The 23,532-nt window shown below is 45.3% G+C and overlaps 1 protein-coding gene across 5 annotated transcripts in view; it reads left to right on the forward strand.

Annotated features, from left to right (window-relative positions):
• Positions 1-23,532, forward strand: part of FHIT (fragile histidine triad diadenosine triphosphatase) — a 1,051,187-nt gene that overhangs the window by 941,882 nt on the left and 85,773 nt on the right. The gene's annotated exons all lie outside the window — the stretch shown is intronic.

Here is a 23,532-nt window from a genome sequence, read left to right on the forward strand (position 1 = left end):
TACGCGTAAATTCCTTGATCGGATCAAAGTGACTTGATTTACAAGAGATACGTGAGGCTGGGTATTTTAATTGGAGTCTTAATTAAAAAGGTAAAAAAAAAAGCAAGTCCATAAGTTATAGGCATATTTTTTAGTCAATAACCTCTGAGGTTAGAGTAGTTGGGCCATGAATGGCTCATTAACTATAATAGCTTAGCCTCTGTATTGTCTGATGAGTTTTAACTTTACATCTCTCCTGTAATTTCTGAAGTGACATCGACTCCATTTTTATGGAGGGCTTAGGTCTTCCAGTAGTATAATGAGTCTAACCAGGATTCCACTTGTCAAATGCTATGCAATTAATGGCCTTCGGCATTTATTTATACACTTGCAAATTATAGATGAAAGCGATACATTGCTAAAGATGCTTCACTTTGGCTTAGAAATGCGTGCCACATTTCCAATTAAAATATGTGTCCGGATAGAAGAGATGGTGACAGCTCCATCCAATGCTACTATCCTAAGTCTTAGCATTCCTCATCTGCATGTGTGACCTCCCCCACCCCCCAACAAAACTATACTAAAATTGTCATAGGAAGCACAGGAAGAAGCCTTATGCTGAGTCCAGAGCCGGATTTAGGTTTGATGAGGCCCTAAGCTACTGAAGTCAATGGGGCCCTTTGTATGTCCAGCTGTCCTTTGTCAACAACAAATTGTCACTGTATTTTTGTGTTGAATATATGCTATATGGTAATTTATGGACCTAATAGGTATCTAAAGCCATTTGCACATGTTGCCCTGCAACCAGTCCATGCAGAATGTAGGCACCCTGTATACAGAAATGAGCAAACCAGTGATATTTCAGGGAGTAGGCTAGCAGGCGGGGCCTATTACTGGTATATCATAGGAGCCTACACAACACAAAACACTGTTGCTGTATGTAGGTTTTATTTTATTTGTTTTTTATATTTTGGAAATTTACATACAGGTTTTTTTCCTTTAAAAAAAATTTTGGGCCCCCAAGAGAGCTATAGCTTGTTTAGCTTATACGTAAATCTGGCACTGGCTGATTCACATTTTTGGTCCCTCTCACTCAGTACCGCCTATATGAGTGTACTAACAAGTACTAAAAAAAGATCAAAAGCCTGAGAAAATGAAAAAGGTATTAAATAAATATTAGGCTAGGCAGGTATTACAAAAAAAAGCCAATAGACGTTCATGAGGAAACTGATACTGGGAAAGACTGAGGCTTCCAGTCATTCAAAGAAAGTGGAGGGAATGGGACACAGAATAGTCAAATTGGAAGGGATCCCAAGTGTCATGTAGTCTGACCTCCTGCAGTGCAGGAATCACAGCGGAAGAATCCCTGGCAAATGGCCATCCAGTGTCTGCTTAAAAACCTCGAATGGAGGAGAGTCCAGCAGCTTATGCCAGTGTACTGGAAGAAGCAAAGATCACCAGTGTTGAAGCAATGGTTCTTCAACATCAACTTGGTTGGACTGGTCATGTTGTGCGGATGCCTGATGATCATTTTCCAAAGCAACAACTCTATTCCTAACTTAAAAATGGACAGTGTAATGCTGGTGGTCAACAAAATAGATTTAAGCACTCTCTCGAGGCAATTTTTTTAAAAATGTAGTATAAACAACGACAACTGGGAAACACTGGCCAGAGAGCACTCCAATTGGAGAACAGCCTTTACCGAAAGAAATGGGCTTCGAAGATGCTCGAACTCAGGACACAAGGGAGAAATATGCTAAGAGGAAAGCATGCTTGGCAAATCCTTACTGTGATCAACTCCCGCCTGGAAACCTATGTCCCCATTGTGGAAGGACGTGTGGATCCAGAATTGGCTTCCACAGTCACTTACGGACTCACTGTTAAAACTGTGTTCATGGAAGACAATCTTATTCTGCTGCGGGTGGTCGCCAAGGAAGAAGAAGACCAGCTTCTGGGGTCCCACTACTGAACAGCTCTTACTTTCAGAAAGGAACAATCATAATACTGTGGTACCTCGGGTTAAGTACTTAATTCGTTCCGGAAGTCCATTCGTAACCTGAAACTGTTCTTAACCTGAAGCACCCGCTTTAGCTAACGGGGCCTCCTGCTGCCACCGCGCAATTCCTGTTCTCATCCTGAAGCTAAGTTCTTAACCCGAGGTACTATTTCTGGGTTAGCGGACTCTGTAACCTGAAGTGTATGTAACCTGAAGTGTATGTAACCCGAGGTACCACTGTAATAAGTACAGGCTGAGCATGGTGCAGGCAATACTTTTATAGGAAGGGAGTCAAATCCTCTGGGATTTGAACTGCAAAGGTTGCAGCCATTGAATGGATTCCCCTAGCAGTGATCCAATCACAAAAGGAGGGGGAATTCATTTTGAAGTTCACTTTGGGCCATATTTTGGTCTGAGTTCTACATTGTAGATCCAATAACCCAGAAGGATGTGAGAAGGCAGGTAGAAACATGAGACACTCTACATTTGTCATGCTTTTACCAGCGTCTCACAACTTGCAGCATTAATGACTCCTTCTCTGAAGAACACAAGAAGTGCCCTGCAGGATCAGGCCCATCTAGTCCAGCATCCTGTTTGCAAGCAGGACCATCCAGATGTTTTGGATTACAGCTCCCAGCATGCCTGAGCATTGACCATGCTGACTGGGCCTGATAGGAGTTAGAGTCTATAACATCTGGCAGCATCAGGTTGAGGAAGGCGATAAGTACTGTTTTCCAGTGAGATTTCCAGATCAGCGTTCGAAAGAGGCAATTGGGAGCTGCCATGTCTGAAATAACAGATTGCAATGGTCTCAAATAAAGGGCAACCTCAGTTGAATTTAAAAAATAGATAAATATGGTTGCTTATAGGTGAGACCCTTCAATGCAACCAAAAAGTGAAAACAAATTAAACGTGATCCTGGTGTTTTTTATTATTATTTTGCGCCGTTTGCATGGCTACGATATAGGTTTTTAAAACTTTTTGATCTTTTGAAGTAAACACTAAAAGCTAATTAAGGCATGAAATTAGCTGAGCAACTTAATAACTTAAATAATTCACTCTTTTTTGTAATGTTAATAATTTATGTACATAAACAAGGCGAAAAGTTATCTGTCTCAATTTAATCTGCACCATGCATATGTGTTGCTGCTGACTTCAAAGCGGTAGCAATTATGATCGAAACCAGTCATTTAAACTTCTCCGACACCCTGGTCATAGACATAATGTGCCAATAATATGCCTATTGAGATGTGGGTGGCGCTGTGGTCTAAACCACTGAGCCTCTTGGGTTTGCCGATCGGAAGGTCAGTGGTTCGAATCCATGCAACAAGGTGAGCTCCCGTTGCTCAGTCCCAGCTCCTGCCAACCTAGCAATTCAAAAGCACACCAGTGCAAATAGATAAATAGGTACCACTGTGGTGGGAAGGTAAACAGTGTTTCCGTGCGCTCTGGCTTCCATCGCTGTGTCCCATTGCAGCAGAAGTGGTTTAGTCCTGCTGGCCACATGACCCAGAAAGCTGTCTGTGGACAAACGCCGGCTCCCTTAGCCTGAAGCAAGATGAGCGCCGCACTCCATAGTCGCCTTTGACTGGACTTAAACGCCCAGGGGTCCTTTACCTTTTATGCCAATGTGTCTGCCTGCAATGTGGTTGTGGAAGGATGTGCTGGGCTTCCTGGAGCATGTGTGCACATTAGCTGAGAGAGCTAGGCAGGAGAAGTGACGGGACACATGGCAGCTTGATGGTGTGTGAAAGGCTTTGTCAGGAGCGACTTGGAAGCTGGTGAGTGGGGATGATGTTTCCCCTTAACCCACCTGGCTGTTGGGGTGTTCAGAAAGGAGAGGAAGCTATGCCTTGAGCTGCCTAAGGCAATTTAATTTGATGGGAGGAGAGGAGGCTTCAAGACCAAATAGTTAGGGCTAGTACCAGTTTTGGGACCTTCGGTAGGAATGGGTGAATCTGCCCATTTCAGTTTATCTCATTTTTTAAAAATCTTAAACTTTGTTCTCCACATTTCCACATCAGTTTGCAATCATCATCATAATCATCAGTGCTTGTTTCTGGGGGGACGCAGAGGAATGCATACCTCTAAACATTTTGTGAATCTAACAGGAGAAGAAACTAAAAGTTTAAGAATTTTTAGTTTCTTCTCTAGCATGGTGTATCGTCAGTTCCGTTGCTACCCAAGATGGTGGCCTCATTTCCTGCCACGCTGTTTCCTGAGTCTCAGACGCAAGCGAGCGTTTAATGTGTGAAGCAGTGTGGAATATGGATGTGCGGTGTTTTACTGCTGAAAGTTTGGCCTCATTGAGGGGCAGTATTTCAATATGAGTAGGAAAATTACTTGAGTCAAAATGAGAGTACCCCTAAACATTTTTTTTTAGAAAAAAAGCACTGATAATAATAAAAATTCACCAGCATTTCACTGTCAATTTCTCCCAATAGGCACATTTTAGGGAGCAATTTCCACTAACCTTTTGTGGTGGGTACCTCAAGAACAGACCCCCAATGATGACCTTAACAAACATGCAAGTTTCTGCTGGAGTTTCCTGTTTGGGAGTGTTGAGAGCCATGCTCTCCCTCTCCTTTTTAGCATACATCTTTTTGATGCTCTTCTTCCCTGCACCTTTATTGTACTTTATTCTTCTTGGCTTCCTTCGTCCTCTGCCTCAGTTGCCCACATGGCCATTCTTTCATCCCATCAGCTCAGCTGCGATTTGTATGTGTGGATGGTGTCTCAAGTCCATATCTGAAATAAGGACCCCTGGGAAGCTTGTAAACAAAATCATTTCAGTCAAGTCAAATAATTATTTTTAAACCAGTCTCAACATACACATGTGCACATAGATCATAGAGTTGGAAGGGACCCTGAGCAACATCTAGGCCATGCGTAGGCAAACCATTAAGAGAGTCTGTGTACTGGTCCAGTAAACGCTTCCACTGCGCAACCAGCAACAGTTCTCTTTACAGAGCATTAATTAAGTCCAGTGCAGAGATTCTTGTTGCAGTACAAGCTTCAGAGTCTCAGCAGCAAAGAAATAACGACACAGGGAAGCCTGTCTTTCCAAAGACAGGTTTATTGCAGAACGATAACAGAAACACCTCTGGAGCTTTCAGACATTTTTGCTTCACGCCCCGCAGGCAGAGAAAACAAACACTCTTTATATACTGAGCAACTTAACAACTTAACGAGCTTGACTACTTAAAGTCACATGACATTGCTAACTTGCCAGCGTCTTAGGTTTCACACCCTAACAACCAAGACCTGGGGGCCAGATCTGAGTAGAATGTGCCCTTTTATTTAAAATGCATCTCTGGGTTATTTGTGGGGTCTGCCTGGTGTTTTTACATGAGTAGAATGTGTGCTTTTATTTAAAATGCATCTCTGGGTTATATGTGGGGCACAGGAATTCGTTCATTTCCCCCCCATATAGTATGCCCCCCCACAAGTTCTGAGGGACAGTGGACTGGCCCCCTGCTGAAAAAGGTTGCTGACCCCTGAATACTAGGCCAACCCCTTTCAATGCAAGACTATGTAGGTGTCCCATATGGGAATCGAACCTGCAACCCTGGTGTTATCAGCACCGCACACTAACCAGCTGAGCTATTCAGGCTCTCTCTCATGCACACACTCTCATGAAGTTGAAGAAGAATTGGGCAAAGTGCAAGAAGCTTGTTCTCAGTCCAGGAGCAGCTTTGTAGGACAAATCAACAACAACATTCATTTTAGTAAGCATCAAATGGTTCCAGTGGGCTGTGTATGTGCTATTCAACATGACATGGATACCCACAGGCTGGTGAAGAACAACAGCTTCATTATTAATGTCACTGTCAGAGGTTACAGAGACCCCTGCAGGTACCCAAAATGTCCGAGAGTTTCGACTTTGCACCCTTGGCAGAGTTCTAACTTTCCTTTCCTTTCCTCCCCTTCCTTTCGTTATTTGTAGCTTTTTGGCAAACAGAAAAGTGTTTGTGTGTGTGTTTGTGTGTGGCTCCCAGAGGACAGCCAGTTGCTCTCAGCAATTCAACCCAGAATACACTGGGAGGTCAGCTGGAAAAGTTTGCTTTAATGCTTCCGTGCACGTGGATGTTTAAAGACACAATACCCATCTTCTGCTGAGATTTGCAGATGTATTCCTAACAGATGAGCACCAGGCTCGCTGAACTGATTTAACTCAATTGCCGCTGGTGGGGCCAGTGTTTTCGATTGCTGGCAAGCTGGCCCAGAGGCCATAAGTGGTAGCATAAAACCTAACACATAAGGTTTAATCCATAGGGTGATATTCAAGTTACCCAAATCCATCAGCTTTAAAGGGTCTACTTAGGGATGGATGAATTTGTCATTTTCAGTTTTATCAGTTTCTGCCCCCACCCCCCAGTCTTACGTTTTCTATTTTGCTGCATCAGTTCGCATTTTAAAAAGAAAGAACGAAGTTCCCATGGAAATTTGTCAGCATTTTAATGTATCAGTCTCCTAATATACACATTTTTGCATTCAATTTTTTCTTACACATTTTAACAAGCAGGTTTCCTTAATATAATGTGTGTTCTTTTCACAAATATATTCACTGTTATTATGTCACTATATTAATTAAGTTGCTTTCCTCACAAAGGGGACCTAAAGTGACTTCCCAAAATAATATAAGTGCACGCATGCGCGTACACACAATGTTTATTCATATAGATAAATATAGTAGAGCAAACACATTCAAAAAAGCCTAAATACATAACTATGCAGACCAAAGACAGGTCTTTCAGACCCCAACCCACTAAAAGAAGTCTCAAAAATATATGCATGTTTATGCATGCTTTCCCTAAATAAATGCATTTTTGAACACATTGGCTGGAGAACTGCATCATGCAGTTCACCTCAGAACATGAGCAGAAGAATGCTATTGCTCTCATGCCCTGATTGTGGACTTCTGAGAAGGAGCAGAATGCCAGACTTCTTGGCTTGCGGCAGAAATAAAACAACAGTCCAGGAATACTTTAAAGGCTAGAAAATGGCTTGTTGAATAACCTTTCATGGATTTCGAAGAATGACGAAGCAGACCCTAGCCCAAGGCACCTTACGCCATAATAAATTTCTTAGCCTTTAAGGGGCTAGAATTGTTCTTTTCGTTGTTTTGCGAAAATTGCACCTCTGATCTACTTTGCAGGGTTTTTGTGAGGCTAAAAGGGATTGTGGTAAATTTTAAATGCTGTTGCAGAAAGTAGGACGGTACAGATGAGAACTCAGTGTGCAGAGCCTATATGTGGCAAAGGGTCATGAATTGCACCCTGCCTCCACACTGCACCCAGGTAAGCACACATAGTACTTATGGGTTTACTCTCGCAACCCATGTTTTCCTCACAGCAAACTTGCTTGATAGGTTATTTTATTTTATTTTATTTATTTTATTACAAGTGTACATGGTTCTCCCCTCCTAATTTCATCCTCACAACAACCCTGTGAGGGAGGACAGACTGAGAGACAAATGACTAGCTAAGGGTCACGTTACCTCTGATGTCCCAGGTCCTAGTCAATGAAATATCCCTCCGCCTTGTTCCATGTTGTGGGGAAACATGGAAGTGAGGGGAAACATGTTGTGGGGAAACATGTTGTGGGGAAACATGTAGAAGTGAATAAACTGAAGGAGGTGGATAATTGAAATTGAAATACTTTATTGTCACTTCTACAACGTGTATACAGTGAGATTACACGAGCACCCCTCCACTCAGCTCTCTTAGTCTTAATTCCCCTTGTTTACTGACGCACACCACCAAACCCAAAAGTCAGTTGCCCTGTTGTTATCTTTTCATTCAGCAGCCTAACAGCCCACAGATAGAAGCTGTTCTTTACCCTGTTGGTGTGACTAATCATGTTTCTATATCTTTTGCCTGAGGGCAGGAGATCAAGAAAGTGCCGGCCAGGGTGTGAATCATCCTTGAGAATTTTCCTCACTCTCCTGAGGCAATGTTCTTCCGCTATAATATTTCCCTTCATGTCTGGAAATATATGGAGTCCCTTGTTAACAATCCTGTGTGACATCTCGTATGCATATTTATCAGGCAGCAATCCTCATGGAATTAAGTGTGGCCTCCTTCTGAGTAATTTAGATATTGTGGCATGAACCACCACATTGTGACAGCAGAGAGCCCTTCTGCAATAAGTTAAGACACCTTTCAATTCAGTTAGGTGCTGAGTATCTATGAAACCGCTTATAAAAATGCTTTGTCACAGTACCTTTGCAAAGGAGGGCAATGGGGCAAAAACCTGAACTATTTTTCCACCCTGTGACATCATTGGCTGCAGGCCCACCAGCCACCACAGGCCACTTTTCTCTGTTGTACAATATACGAGCAGGATTAAAGCCGAGAATTACGTCTCCTATAGATCAAAGGCCTTTGGCCAATATTATAGCGCGAGGGACTCCACTGTGATATTAATTTGCTGCAAGTTATTGATACATAACAGAAATGTTCTGTATGATCTTTCTTCTAAGCCTGATTACCCTTGCCTGCCAGAATTTTGGGGGAAGACGAGGAAGATTATATCTCCTGTTTTGGTATTGTTATTCACGGAACTGCCTTTTTGTTCTCTGTAATCCTGTCTTTTTTGAAAACACCCACCCACACATATACCACACAGAGGGCATCCTCCTCCTCCTTTGTTGTTGTTGTTTTGCAAAAACATCAAAGGAGATTATCTGGAGATGCAGGTACATGGAGCCTGAAAAGACGCTCCAAAAATATTATGAAGCTGTGTGTGTGTGTGTGTGTGTGTGTGTGTGTGGAGGAATTGGTTGCTTTCATAAGCTTTCAAGCCAGAATGTGGCAACATTGCTTCAGTTGAAATGAAGAAATGAAATGTGACATTTTAAAACATACATTTGCAGCTGCATATATAGAGGTACAAAGGGAGATATCAAAGGCTTGCTCATTCCATTGGGCTAAATGGCTGGGGATATTTCAAGGTATCGTACCAGCTGTCTCTTTTCACACATGCAAAGGATCTATTTAGGTTCTTCTGATACACTGCAGGTGGGGCCACCTAACTCTGTGCTGGCTTGCGAGTGCTGATAAGTAAGAGTGCTATTTTCATGGGTTTATGATGGTATGGGGCTTCTTGGGGGCAACTAGCGGGTTCAGGTAGTTTGTTGCTGTTTTTGCTTTGCTGAAGTGTAACAGGGTTTGTTTGTTTTTAAGAAGGTTGGGTCATTGTTCTGCATTTACAAGCCCCTGGGACACGATAAGTTCTGGCTGTTGATGTCCATTGGGAGAATCTTCAACCCAGGAGGAATGAATGTTGCCTTGGTGTGTTCTTATCCATAATTCTGTTCTTTTCCATTTCAGCATTAATCTGTGATTTTGAAGAGGGGGGGAAATCCCTCAAAATACCCATTTAAATGCACATATTTTCTCTTAAAATATATCTTTAAATGCACATTTTGATGCATTTAATATGTTGAGAACTACATTGCAATTTTCAGAAAAGTGCAAAATGTGGCGGGTAGTTAGGTTTTGATCTGTGCATTAGTTTGAGAGGCTCAGATCATTCATTTGTTTTGCATTTGGGTTCCCCAAAATCACATTCCTCCTAAAGCGCTCCCAGCTTTACAAAACGGTAGCTTCTCTAGCAGGCCGGGCTTCTTATTTTTCATGATGGCATCACAGGAAATTTGGCTTCATAAAGGCAGGGCCAGTGTACTGGAATAAGAATTGAGTCAGCCCAAATCTGGTTTATTCCACCAAATCATAGGCAGGGAACTGGGTCCGGACAGATTAGGGATGGATCCCTCATTCCTTCCCTCTCCCAGAGGCCAGCTTTGACAGATGGATAGGACAGCCCACCTATCAATCATCTGACATCATCACCTGACACCTGTCAGAGTTCAAAGGAAGTCACTGTAACCAACAATCAGGTGGTTGGTGTTTACAGGGAGCCTCTGTATCAATTTGGAGGATGCGGACCAATAGTTCCCTGTCCAGGTGTATTGATTGTTTAACCACTCTGAGAACTGAAGGGAGTACCACAGCATCTCCAAGGCATTTTGGCCAAACTGGATGCCCCACAACTGTTCTGTGGGGTGGGGTGGGCTGTTTCATCTCCACATGTGGTGAATAACTGCCATGAATAGATAGATCGACAGAGCTACCTAGTTCTAAAACAAGCTATGTCCATTGGTCCCATTCCATTTTAGAGAAGTGGGAAGGAAGATTAAGATGCGACCACCAGTACCATGCATCACACTTCATGCATTCCTGGGTTTACAATGTAGCTTTTTAAAGATCTTCAGGGGAATTGCAATTAGGCACAAGAAACCGCTCCTTTTCTTCCTAGCTCTATGAGGGTGAAACTACGGTTCCTCAGATGTTTTTCTTCACAGTGCTTTAAATGTTTGGCAATTGTGCTTTATGTATGGTGAGGATCTGCCGCATGATTCACACTCCTGTTTGTTTTCCCCAAATCGCAATCTCATCCTTGCTCAAATACTTTCAAAGGGATTTCATTGAAATCTGACTCACACAGAATTTGCAGTAACACATCATATGGGCAATCAGAATATGTATTGGTATCATTCTTTTATTTTTATTTATTTTATTCTTTTAAAATAATCCGTTATATAGACTAGGTTGAGAGTGTTATCAGCTCTAATGCTATTTAATATGTTCCGTAAAGCTACTCTGTGGTCAGAAACGGTGCAACTACTTTGCCTCAATCCTTGTTCAAGTAAAATAAATGCACAGTAAAGAGATTTAAGGTTCTCGGAATGAGCGGCATTCCCTGAATTCAGGCTATGGCTATAAAACAATTAATCCCTCCCTCACATGGGAATTAATTGTCTTGATTTTAGAAGATTAATCGATTCATTAAGCAATTAAAAAGAATATTGGATTATCTCACTACATGGAATATTTTGTGAATATTTAATTATGGCAATTTACACTCAATCAATTAATTACACTAAATAGTTGATTAATGCTTTTGGTCCTAATTCAGACACATAGAGAATCATAGCGGAGGTCACTCTGAGAAGATGTTCTGTGCAGTTTTCCTCAGAGTTCTTTAGATGTTGAACTCCCATCAGCCCCAGCCAGCATGGGTGAAATATACTCAGAGTCGCAAAGTGATTTCATGCTCTTTATTCAGCTCATAGTGGTGAGGAGGAATGAATGAATGTCCCCTCAGAGTATCTGCTTTATATACATTATTTACACAATGGGCTGCACATGATTGGCTAATTCCGGAATTCTACTGTAAGCCAATCAGGTTGTGGATTCACTTCTATCTGGAGCATGATTGGGTGGTTCCTGCTAACCAATCATACTGCTGCATTGTTCTAGGACCAATCAGACTGCTGCCTTTTGGAGCCTATTGTTCTAGGACCAATCAGACTGCTGCAGTTTGGATCCTATTCGACTCAGTACATAACACCCCTCCCCTCTAAGTTCCAGTCCTGCCCGGGAGGTCGCATTCATAGTCCTCAAGGTACGCCGGCGGCCTACGTGTGCGTTGCGGCCTGTGGTGTTCCCTGGTCCGGGGTTCAGGTTCTGGCTCGTGTTCCACGGATGCTGGCTGTGATGGGGCTGTTTGGTCTGGCGCAACCGGCTCGCTCAGTCGTGGTTCTGGTTCCGGTGTCCTTTCGGCCTCACGGGTCCTCTCTGTATTTACTGATTCTGCCTCTCCTGCTTGCCCCTGCTGCTCTATGGGCCTCACTGCCCCACTGTTCCCTTGGGACTCCTCTGACCTGTCCTCCTCCTGGTTTTCTCCCGGGAATCGTCGCCGTATCTGGTCGCAGTGGCGGCGCCAGCATTGCCCCCCATCTGTTAGCACCTCGTACGACACGGGGCCAGTGACCCTGGTGACTGTGGCGGGTACCCATGCAGGGCCTGCCCCAAAATTCTTTGCGTACACTGGGTCCTGGGCCGTGAAGGTCCGGGGGTTCCTGCCTTCCCCCACCACTACCTCATCCTGAGCTCTATCGGGGTGAAGGCAGTCCAATCTGATTGCAAGGCGCCGACCCATTAGTAGTTCAGCGGGGCTCCGGCCAGTCGTTGAGCTGGGGGTGCTGTGCTGTGCTAGAAGGAATGTGGCAAGGCGGTACTCCCAATCCCCTTGCGTCATGCGGCGAAGGGTGTCCTTGGTGGTCCGCACCATGCGTTCTGCTTGGCCATTGGTGGCCGGGTGGAATGGCGCCGAACGGATGTGGTGGATGGCGTTCTGCACTGTGAAGGTTTGAAATTCTCCTGACGTAAATGCAGTCCCGTTGTCTGAGACGAGAGTGTCAGGGAGCCCGTGGGTTGCAAACAGCCGGCGTAGTACCCAGATGGCTGCGGACGTAGAAGTGGACGGTACCAGTGCGACTTCCAGCCATTTGGTGTAGGAGTCCACCACTATGAAGAATGTTTTTCCCTGAAAGGGGCCAGCGAAGTCCACATGCAGGCGTGACCATGGTGCTCAGGCGGACTCCCATGACTGGACTGGGGCCCTTGGGGGATCTGGGCGGGATTCTTGGCAGGCCTGGCAGTGTTTGACCCAGGCCTCTATCTCTCCGTCGATCCCCGGGCACCACACGTAACTCCTGGCAAGGGCCTTCATTCTTACTACCCCTGGGTGTGTCTCGTGTAGGGCTGTGAGGACCCTTTTGCGGAGGGGCTGGGGAACAACGACCCTGCTTCCCCATAACAGGCACCCCTTGTGGGCTGACAGTTCATGTTTGCGGGTTGTGTAGCTGGCGAATTCTGGCCCGGGGCTGCTGCTGGGCCATCCCCTCCACACCCAGTCCAGGACCCGGGAGATGACCCTATCTTTCTTCGAATGGTGTGCAACTTCTTGTGCCTGAATGGGGCGGTCGGGAAGCAGCTCCAGGCTCATAACCTCTTGTGCAGGTGCTGGGTCGGGGCCTGTTTCCGGTAGTGGTAGCCTGCTGAGGGCGTCTGCATGGCCCATCGCCTTTCCAGGGCGGTGAATCAGTGCATACTGGTAGCTGGCAAGGAAAATTGACCACCTGAGGACGCGAGGAGACAGCACTTGGGGGGTCTGCTTTTCGGGGGCAAACAAGCCAAGCAACGGCTTGTGGTCAGTCACCACGGTGAAGGGCCGCCCGTACAAGAAATCATGGAATTTTTTTACTCCCTTCACGATTGCCAGACCCTCCTTGTCGATTTGCGAGTAGTTCCGCTCGGTTTCGTTGAGTGTCTGGGAAAAGTATGCTACCGGTACCTCTCTTCCATCCGGGAGTTGGTGTCCCAGGACAGCGCCAATGCCATAGGGTGAGGCGTCGCATGCTAGCACAACTGGCAGCCTCTCGTCGAAGTGTGCCAAGACCGAGTTTGAGACAAGCAAGTCCTTGACTGCCTGGAATGCGGCCTCCTGGCGCTGGCCCCACACCCAAGGAGCCCGCTTGTCCAGGAGTCTGTGTAGGGGCTCCGCTACCGCCGCCTTGTGGGGAAGGAAGGAATGGTAAAAGTTCAATAGTCCCAAGAAGGCCTGAAGTTCAGTCTTGTTCTTGGGCCCTGGAGCATCACAAATGGCCCGTACCTTGTCCCCAGTTGGGTGGACCCCTTCTGCATCCACCATCAATCCCAGAAAGTCCACCTGAGGCACTCCTAGTAGACATTTTTCCCGCTTCACCTTGAGACCCGCCGTCTGGAAACGGTGCAGAACGGTGCGGAGGCGGTCCTCAAACTCCTCGGGTGTGGGCCCGGCAATCAACACATCATCGAAGAAGGGGGTGACACCAGGAATCGCTTTAAGGAGAGAGTCCATTAGATTCTGGAATATGCCTGGTGCCACGCTGACCCCGAATTGCAGCCGCTTTACCCTGAACGCTCCTCTGTGCGTCACAATCGTCTGTGCCTCTGCTGTAGCCTCATCTACTGGCAGCTGTTGATATGCTTGGGCCAAGTCCAGCTTGCCAAAAATTTTCGACCCAGCCAGGGTGGCAAGGACATGGCTGACCACTGGCACTGGGTATGCATGGGCCGTGAGGGCCTTGTTTATGGTACATTTGTAGTCTGCGCAGATGCGGACCGAACCATTAGGCTTGACGGGTGTGATGATTGGGGTTTCCCAGGGGGCATTAGGCACCGGCTCCAGCACTCCTTGCTCCACGAGTCGGTCCAATTCCTCATCTATATGGGGTTTCAGGGCGAACGGGACCCGGCGGGCCTTGAGCCTGACCGGTCGTACTGCAGGGTCAAGCTGTAGAGCAATGGGGGGGCCCGTATACTGTCCCAATTTCCCATCAAAAACCCCCGGAAATTCCTTGCATATGGCATCCACATCCACTTGTAAGCTCATGTGGTTCACCCCGGTGATGGCTAGCCCCAGTGGTCCAAACCATGCCAATCCCAGTAAGCTAATGTAGGGGCCCTTGACCACAAGCAAGTCCAGTTGCCGCGTCCGCCCTTGGTATTGCACCCTGAAGGTCCCCACCCCCATTGTGGGGACCTTACGTTTCTGGAAGTCCCGGAGGGTGAATGGGGCCGGTCTGAGTTTGGGACCCCCAGTAGGGCACAGTTTCCTTAAGGTCCTTGCCGAGATTATGGATAGAGTTGAACCCGTGTCAAGCTCCATGCGGCATGGGGCCCCCTCTATCCGTACCTCTACATAAATTTTCTCTACGTTGGGGTGGGGCAACTGGTATACCTGGAAGTCCGTGAGCTCCGTGGAGTTGCCTTGGTGCGTTGGGCCCCGGGACCTGGGGCTCCTGGATTGGTCATCTGATGCCTGGTGTCGGGTGGGCTGAGCCCGACACACCCGGGCGATGTGTCCCAATTTTCTGCACTGCCTGCACTCTGCGTTGCGGAAACGACAGGTCCTCCTCTCGTGACTTTCTCCACAGCTTGCACAGTTCCCTCCTTCTCGTCGAGGCAGCTGTGGTATGTGGGCTGCTTGAGTGCGCTACTGTACTCGGTGCACCTCCTCCCTGTCGGATCCTGAGTTGTTGGTGAGGTCTTCGTGGTGGACCCTCGGTTGGGACGGCTGGCTCGGCCGTGCCTCTTGCGTCGACCTCTTGGCAGCTTCCGTTGCCAGGGCCTCCTCCAGAGCGACCTGGAAAGTTAGGTTCTTCTTAGCGTAGAGGCGTCGTTGCAGCTTCTCATCCTTCAGGCCACCGACGAGGCGGTCACGAAGCATGTTCTCCAGCTCTGAGAAGTTGCAGAACCGGGCAGCTTGGCGGAGAGAGGTCACAAACCCAGTTATGGTTTCCCCAGGGGCTTGCCGCTTTGCGTAGAAGGCATTTCGACGAGCCACCACTGAGGGCTGTGGCGAAAAGTGCCCCTTCAGCTGTTCCATTATGGTTTTGTATGGAACAGTGGCGACGTCTTCAGGTGCAAGGAGAGCCCGGGCGATTTCAAACGTCTCCTCTCCGCAGACGCTGAAGAATATTGCCCTCTTCTTGGCGTCTTCTTCATCGGTGATCCCTTTGGCTTCTAGGAGGAAGGTGAAACGGGAGGCGTACGCTTCCCAGTCTCCAGATGCTGGGTTGAACGGCGAGAAGCTGCTGTCGGTTGCCATTCTGAGTTCTTTGTGTCCCGGAGCTGAAGCCTGGATACACGGTGCGAGGCAGCGGTGTGGCAGGTGGCGGTGCTGCGGTGCTGTGTGTGGCAGTCAGCTCAGCGGGATCCCACCTTCGTCGCCAGTGAAATATACTCAGAGTCGCAAAGTGATTTCATGCTCTTTATTCAGCTCATAGTGGTGAGGAGGAATGAATGAATGTCCCCTCAGAGTATCTGCTTTATATACATTATTTACACAATGGGCTGCACATGATTGGCTAATTCCGGAATTCTACTGTAAGCCAATCAGGTTGTGGATTCACTTCTATCTGGAGCATGATTGGGTGGTTCCTGCTAACCAATCATACTGCTGCATTGTTCTAGGACCAATCAGACTGCTGCCTTTTGGAGCCTATTGTTCTAGGACCAATCAGACTGCTGCCTTTTGGAGCCTATTGTTCTAGGACCAATCAGACTGCTGCAGTTTGGATCCTATTCGACTCAGTACATAACAATGGGAAATAGTCAGGGATGATGGGAATTGTAGTCCAATAACATCTTGAGAGTCGCAAGCCCCCTCATCCCTGCCTTTAGGGAACAACCTTTGAATAATGCTGTGATTTAATTAGACACACATTGGGCAGATCCACACCATACATTTAAAGTACATTTGACACACATTTAAAGCACATGACTCCCCCCCCCCCAAAAAAATCTGGGAACTGTAGCTTCCCCTGCACAGAGCACCCTTAATGAACTATAGTTCCCATGATTCTTTGAGAGAAGTCATGTGCTTTAAATGCATGGTGTGGATCTGCCCATACATGCAGCAGGGGGAAAGGGGATTTTCTTGTGCTTATCCACAATTCCTTCAAAGATCTTTAACAAGCTACATTTCAAACACAGGGCAACATGAGATTTGATTCAGGGTTCTTCCTTCCCACATCTCCTGAATGGAATGGCACCATGGTCATTGCTTGTTTCAGAAATAACTGGAGTTGTTAGAAGGCTCCTATTCCCCTCACAGAGCTACAATTCTCAGGGCAATCCCTCTTCCCAGGGAATGCTGGGAATTGTACCCCTGTGAGGGGAATAGCGGCCTCCCAACAACTAACCACAGCTCCCATAATTCTTTGAGGAAAGCCATGTTTAGAGCAGTATCATGGGTCTTTAAAAGTATGGTGCCTCACTCCCTAGTAAATGGGTTTAGGATTGCAGAGTTAGGGCTGTGTGAGTTAGAAGTGCTTTGCATGAGAGGAACAATTTCCACTTGTGCTATGAGACTTTCCTCTCTCCGTGTTTCTCCTAAATTTTGGGCTCCCCTAACCGTCCAGAGCAAATTTGAGAGTGGACATGGGGGTTTAAGTGGGGATGAAGCCCCATTGAGGAATCCACTTGCACATTTCTTTAGTTTGAATACCCCTACCTCAAATAATAAAACCGTTTTTTAAAAAAGGCTCCATTCCAGCTTGTTGAAAGGCGATGATAATAAAAATTACAGAGCTGAGAGAGCCAACCTGAAACCTGCTGTCTGACAGGCAGGAAGAAAGAGAGAGTGAGAGAGTGAACTATTAGCTTAGCATCTGAGGAAAATGCCCCCTCAGCCTATTGCTCATAGATCTGCTTTAAGTAAACAAGCCCCGTTGGGGTCAAGCTACCCGACTTCCACTGGAGAAAAACCCCTTTCCCCAAGCAAATAAAATGTCACACCGGTTCCCCTCATCCTCGCTGCTAGCGGGGATTTTATTTAGTTGTAAATTTGCTAGATAAAGATCCCCTTTAATATTTAATGGCCCCGGCGGATTAAAGTGCGTATGAATCATCAAATCATCAGCCACAATATATTTACGTCCAGAATAGGGCCAGAGGAAGGTGGGGGGGGGGGAGAGAGAGATCATGTTTCCCTGGCAGGTTAACCAAACTGGACCTAAGACTTGAACAACTTCCAGCGCTTGATGGGAACAGAGCTGGAGGGGTGGTGGTGGTGAAGGCAATAAATATTGAATGCTGGCTGTACTAAAAGCAGGTGTGAAGTAGCGGGGATTTGTATTCTCCTTTGAAGTTCCCTTTCTCTCCACTCCAGGCCTGGTTCAAAGATATATCTACATTTTTAAGAATTCATACAGTGCTCTTAATATAGTCTGCCTCCCATCCCCACCCCACCAAACACACACACACACACACACACACACACGAGAGAGAGACAGAGACAAGACTAATCTTCTAACCAGCATTGGTGGGGACAGATAACTCAGCCTTGAGAAAATTTCCAGTCAGGTTTTCATAGAAAAACAGCCACTGAAATGATTCCAACATTTTAATTCATGAGCGTCCGGCTATTTTTCTTTCTTCAGTTTGCTGAACGAAGAAATAAATGAATTCAGGCAGAGCTGGGGACACAATGCGAATGGCATAGTTCAGTTTGAAAAGACTAAAAAGAAAAATGGGCGGTCACTGTTCTCTCCTTTTCCTCACAGACAGGTATCAAGAAGAGGGGAAAATAATAATAGAGACTAATAGGCAAGCTGAGCAGAGTCAGGAGCATGGAAGTTTCCGCCACAACTTAACCCTCGTCCAGTGTGATAGATTGGGAGAGTTAGGATTGCTGTGCAAAACATGTCTAACTTTCTTGGGATCCACCCTCAACTGTTTACTTATGAATGCAGTACACATTGACCTCTGCACGGTTGCTTACAAAATGTGTTTAAATCGCAGGAAAGATCAAATGCAGCAATACTATACAATACAATGCCAATGTTGTAAATTGCAAAAAGCAGTTGTGGTGGGGAGGTTTGTGAAAACAATGCAATCCTGTGGGAAAAAAGAAAGCAATCAACAGGCATAGACATGATGTCGACTGCCACACCTTGTGGTGATGAGTTCCACAAGTCTGGTTTGAAGAAGCAGAGTTGTGTATCTTCAGTAGACTTGGAATGGTGGGGTGGGATGCCTCTACGGTAGCGATTCTAGAAATTCGCCAGGCAGCTTTCGCTAATTCATATGTTTGTTCTTATTGTGAGGCTCTGTGGACAGTGGTGCTGGGGGGGCAATATATGCCCTATTAAGAAAATGCATGTGGTGTTGTTCTTGTTGTTTCCCCTCACTTTTTGTATACCCAAAGGAAAGAAACCCTGTGTTTATCATGAGGACATCTCCTATGGAGTTACAATTTCACTGATGCAAGACAATCTTTGGGAAAGGAGAACTTGTGAAATAGGTGTGCTGGCAAACACATGGAAATATTTAAAATAAGGACTTACCCCTTTTCTCAGAAAAAAATAATAATAATGCAAGCCTTAAGGCAACTAGTTTCTTGAAAACAGAGTATCTTACTGTTGGTGAGTTAGAAAATGAATGCAAAAACACCATCTGCTAAACTTCAGATCTATGAATACTGTGGCCTGTGGAGAATACAGGCTGTACGTGAAACTATTGATCTGCCATCTGTTTCAACACGATCCTTTAACTTTTTCTCTCTCACACAGTAAGTAATAACTGTTACTTTAGTAATTTGACATTATGCAGAGCTTAGACAGTCAAATCTCTCTTGGAAATGGTGGGCTTGGACCTGATCAGGGATGTCTATCAGGATATTTGTTGCATCTTTCTGCCATTCTCTCCAGTTGCTGCTTTCCAAGGTAGGAGGGAAAACATTGTGATACTAAGGAAAATGCTTTGGGAAGCTGTATGAATTATGAGATAAAGTACATCATGTTTTGGAATGTATGAAAGGGAACCACAGCCTAGGGAACCATAACTCCCATCATCCCATGGCAAATTGGCTACATTTTCTGGGGGTGATGGGAGTTCAAGTTCAACTACATCTGGAGGGCCATAGGTTCTCCCTTCCTGGCACAGGCTGACCAAAAATGCTAAGGTGGTCTAGACTACTGATAAACCTGCTAGTCAATTCTGGAAGTGTTCCTTCATAAGCTTGTTGCATTCCGTTTCTGTATTAATTTATTATTATTTTTTAGGGGGGGAAACAACACTGGAGAAATGTAGGAATCAGTACAGAAAAATAAATATATATTATTTTATAATGGAACACATATTCAAATCTAATTTTATCACTGTGTGCATTTCTAAACCTATTTTAATCCAATAATAATAATATTCTTAATGCAATGCATTTTTTTAGTCAACAACAGTTTTGTGTCTTGAGGCCCCAAGCCAGCCCCCTCCATGAAATAACTGCACATGGACACAGAATTAAGGTTGATGGGTAACATTAAGGCCACAACTTTATTGACTGCAAATTAAATGTGAGTGGTATTGGCATAGGCATTGGCTGAAAACTGTAACGGACTACTGCCCCAGTTGACAGAGTCTATGTAGGTAAACCCATCGGGGCAGTGACATCGGGGTTTTGCCCAACAGAAGCTTACCGCAAGGTTTCTGTGATCCCGACATGGCCCTAGCCCATCAAGTGGACTTCAGACGAGATCCGGGACCCCTAGATTCCTTTAACGCAATACCTTTTGATCATTGAGGGGCACACCTCCCCTCCACACACAAAATTAAGCCAATGCCTAACCGCCAAACCTGGAAAGTTGTGATGATTGCTAAGGGGGTAGGCAAAAAACAAGTGGCCAGTGCCAATTTGCAAAATGGATAAAAATTCCTACCTGGCCCCTGTCCCAAGACTCACATATAGTCCAAAGCAAGAAGAAGAAGAAGAGTTTGGATTTGATATCCCACCTTTCACTCTCTTTAAGGAGTCTCAAAGTGGCTAACATTCTCCTTTCCCTTCCTCCTCCACAACAAACACTCTGTGAGGTGAGTGGGGCTGAGAGACTTCAGAGAAGTGTGACTGGCCCAAGGTCACCCAGCAGCTGCATGTGGAGGAGTGGAGACGCGAACTGGGTTCCCCAGATTATGAGACTACCACTCTTAACCACTACACCACACTGGCACCACACAAGCAAGGCCAAGAACTTACACTAAGGGTGGGAGGGTGGATGTTCAGCAGAGCTAATCAAGTGCCTAGGGCACTCTTGTGCTGATGCTTATATAATTCCTTAACCACCCTCACCCCTTTCCTGATTGGCTGTGACCCGTGATGCCTATTTAGAGAAGTGAAACTTAGACCTAGAAACGAAACCTACTTAGTCAGGGGTGTGTCCAGGGGCCCAGTCGCAAGAAGGACCCCCTTCTGAGGATGATCCCATTTGCAAAATTCAGAGAGGTGCAAAATTCATGTTCGGAGCCACAGTTTGGAAGTGCACCTTAGGTTGGTTTACCTAAAAATGAAGACCAAGCAATTTTTTCCTCTATCCCTACATTTCTCCTCAGCATACGTCCCGCTCTTCCCCATGCCCTGTTGCAACCAAGAGTAGTTGTTTTTTCCTTCCATAATCCATCTGTTTAGTGAATTCCTCGTCCCCTTGCAGTTGCACATTAGGAAGTAGCTAATTGCATCTCTGTTAACAAAACACTTTCCGGCATGGAAAGCCACCCATTCGAATGTGTGCATAAATACTGCGTGAAGGGTATGAAACGCAGTTTGCTGCATAATAGCGTTAAAGGAGACTAACGTTGACAGTTCCAGTTAATCAGACCCCCACCATAAATTAAAAGTTATGAAATGCTTATAAGCCCAGGGACTAAGGTGCTCAAAGACAATTACCAACTAAACATTTCATTAATGAAATTATGATTAATTATAATTACTAATTAAAATTCAGGATTACAATGTTGGTTTTGAGCATTAGTAGGAGTAATGGCATTACCATTTTAAATGAACTCCAATAGGGGGAAATTATAGCACAACTCTTTAAAAAAGGGGGGGGATACAGTCTGCTTGTAAGATTAGAAATTATTGTTAAGCCCAGAGGCACCAACATTTTCCCTGCTGGTGAACTTAAGTAAGTTTAATGTGTGCTGATTTAATAACTAATCATAGTCTTTCTTCATCGTGGGAACTGATACCGATTTTGTGTGTGTGTGATAACCAAAGATAACATAGCCGCTGTGCAGCTGGTGACAACGTTGCATTATAAGCTACTCAGTGTTGTTGTTGTTGTTGTTTTTAAAAAAGACATTTTGCCATCTTTTGCTTTCTATTTGGATTTGGAATTAACATTATATTGCACTGAGTATTTTCCGGATTAACAATTAAAGGGGTTAGAAATTAAATTGCCAATGTAGATTTTTGTTGTTGTACAGCTGCAGGGCAGCCTTGGCCAGGCACGTGCTCCACAATCACACTGAAGACATTTTCCTTTGAGTAATTAATACATAGGCATATTAGTAAATGTCAAATTCCCACAGGAACTTCCAATTTGACCTACATCGTTAAGCCTCTTTAGGATTCATTAGGCATAGACAGATCCCTTAAAGTATTTGCTATTATTCACCTTTTCATACATAATGCAACATGTTGGCTTAAATAAGATCCCCCATTTACATTTTCTTGGTTTCATTGTTCCTCTCATTAGAGGTGTTTTGTCAGCTTCGATGTTGTCTTAATTTTAGCTGCCCTCTGTTAAGAGTAGATAGGGACCCTGCTGCCTGCCTCACCCAGCATGTTAGCGTAATCACACATACATCCCAGTAGTGCATCCTCAGAAATTGAGGAAAGAACCTTTAGGAATGAGGTGCTGTTAAATTCATCAGCGGGCGCTTAATTTTTGGCAAGTGGGGGGATGTAATATAAAAGCATCTGTGCTTATCAGAATAACATCAATCTATAGTCAGCCAAGAAAACATGGTAGTTTAATACAATCTTTCCCTTAACACTCAAATACGTACTTCTTCTAAGCAGTGCTTTTTTTCTTAAAAAAAATGTTTAAGGGTACTCTCATTTTGATTCAAGAAAATCACCATTTTATAGTTCTAATTGGGGGGGGGGAGATACAGTAAATGGACAAAAGTACAAGGATTCACAAAATGTTTAGGGGTATGCGTACCCCTGTGTACCCCCAGAAATAAACCCCACTGCTTCTAAGCATACCTAAAAGACTTTTTGTTCAGTTCATAAGTATGACATACAGCACCTAACGTCATCATCATGTTTGAGAGATGATGTTTGAGAGATGAGTTCTCCTCAGATCACTTTTGCGCCAAGTCTTGTGGCAAGAGAGTCTGAGGGAAACTGGTGACTGAGGAAAAAATATAGTCAGTCATCAAATGGAGACAGAAAGGCAACAGCTCAGTTTTCCTCTTCGTCTTCCTATTTTATTTATACCCCGCCCATCTGGCTGAGCTGCCCCAGCCACTCTGGACGGCTTCCAACACACACAAAATTATTCTGGCACAACAAGATGCTTAGTCTCCAGAGCTATGTCAGAGTCAACAGCTATATAGGACCAGTTAGAACCTTATTGGTCCTTTATGACCCCTGACCCCTGCTGCAATACTCTCTATGGCCACCTGCAGTGGTGGTGCTGAAATTCAGCGTCAGAGAACAATCTGACAGTACCCCACTATAGAAAGCTATTGCTGTGTGTTAGCTAGTTAGCTAGTTAGTTAGCTAGCTAGCTGGTTAAGTAACCAGTTGTCTGACCTAGAAGCTTGTTTCCCTTGGAGGCTGAGCACCTATGTCCGTGCCCGATGTGCAGGCATAGATGAGATCACTAAGAGGGGAATGTAAAGGAGAATGGAGAACTTGGCAGGCAAACGACTACCATTTCCAAAATGTGGGTCTAGAAAGCAGCCAGCCACTGGAGCCAAGAATACCAGCTGAAGACCCTCACTAGAAACACAGCAAGCAGCCTTATACCAGGCATGTCCAACTTTCAAGAGACTGAGATCTACTCCCACTATAAAAAAATGGCAGTGATCTACCAAAGTTATTGCGCTTTTTTGGGGAAGTCAAAGTTGTTGAGCTTTGAGCTTTTTTTATGAAGCCATCTGGACTTGCCGATCAGAAGGTTGGCGGTTCGAATCCCCACGACGGATTGTCGTTGCTCGGTCCCTGCTCCTGCCAAACTAGCAGTTCGAAAGCACGTCAAAGTGCAAGTAGATAAATAGGTACCACTCCGGCGCAAAGGTAAACAGCGTTTCCGTGCACTGCTCTGGTTCACCAGAAGCAGCTTAGTCATGCTGGCCACATGACCCGGAAGTTGTACG

Source organism: Podarcis melisellensis (assembly GCF_964234715.1).
Source record: "Podarcis melisellensis genome assembly, chromosome: 2".
Taxonomy (NCBI): Eukaryota; Metazoa; Chordata; class Lepidosauria; order Squamata; family Lacertidae; genus Podarcis; species Podarcis melisellensis.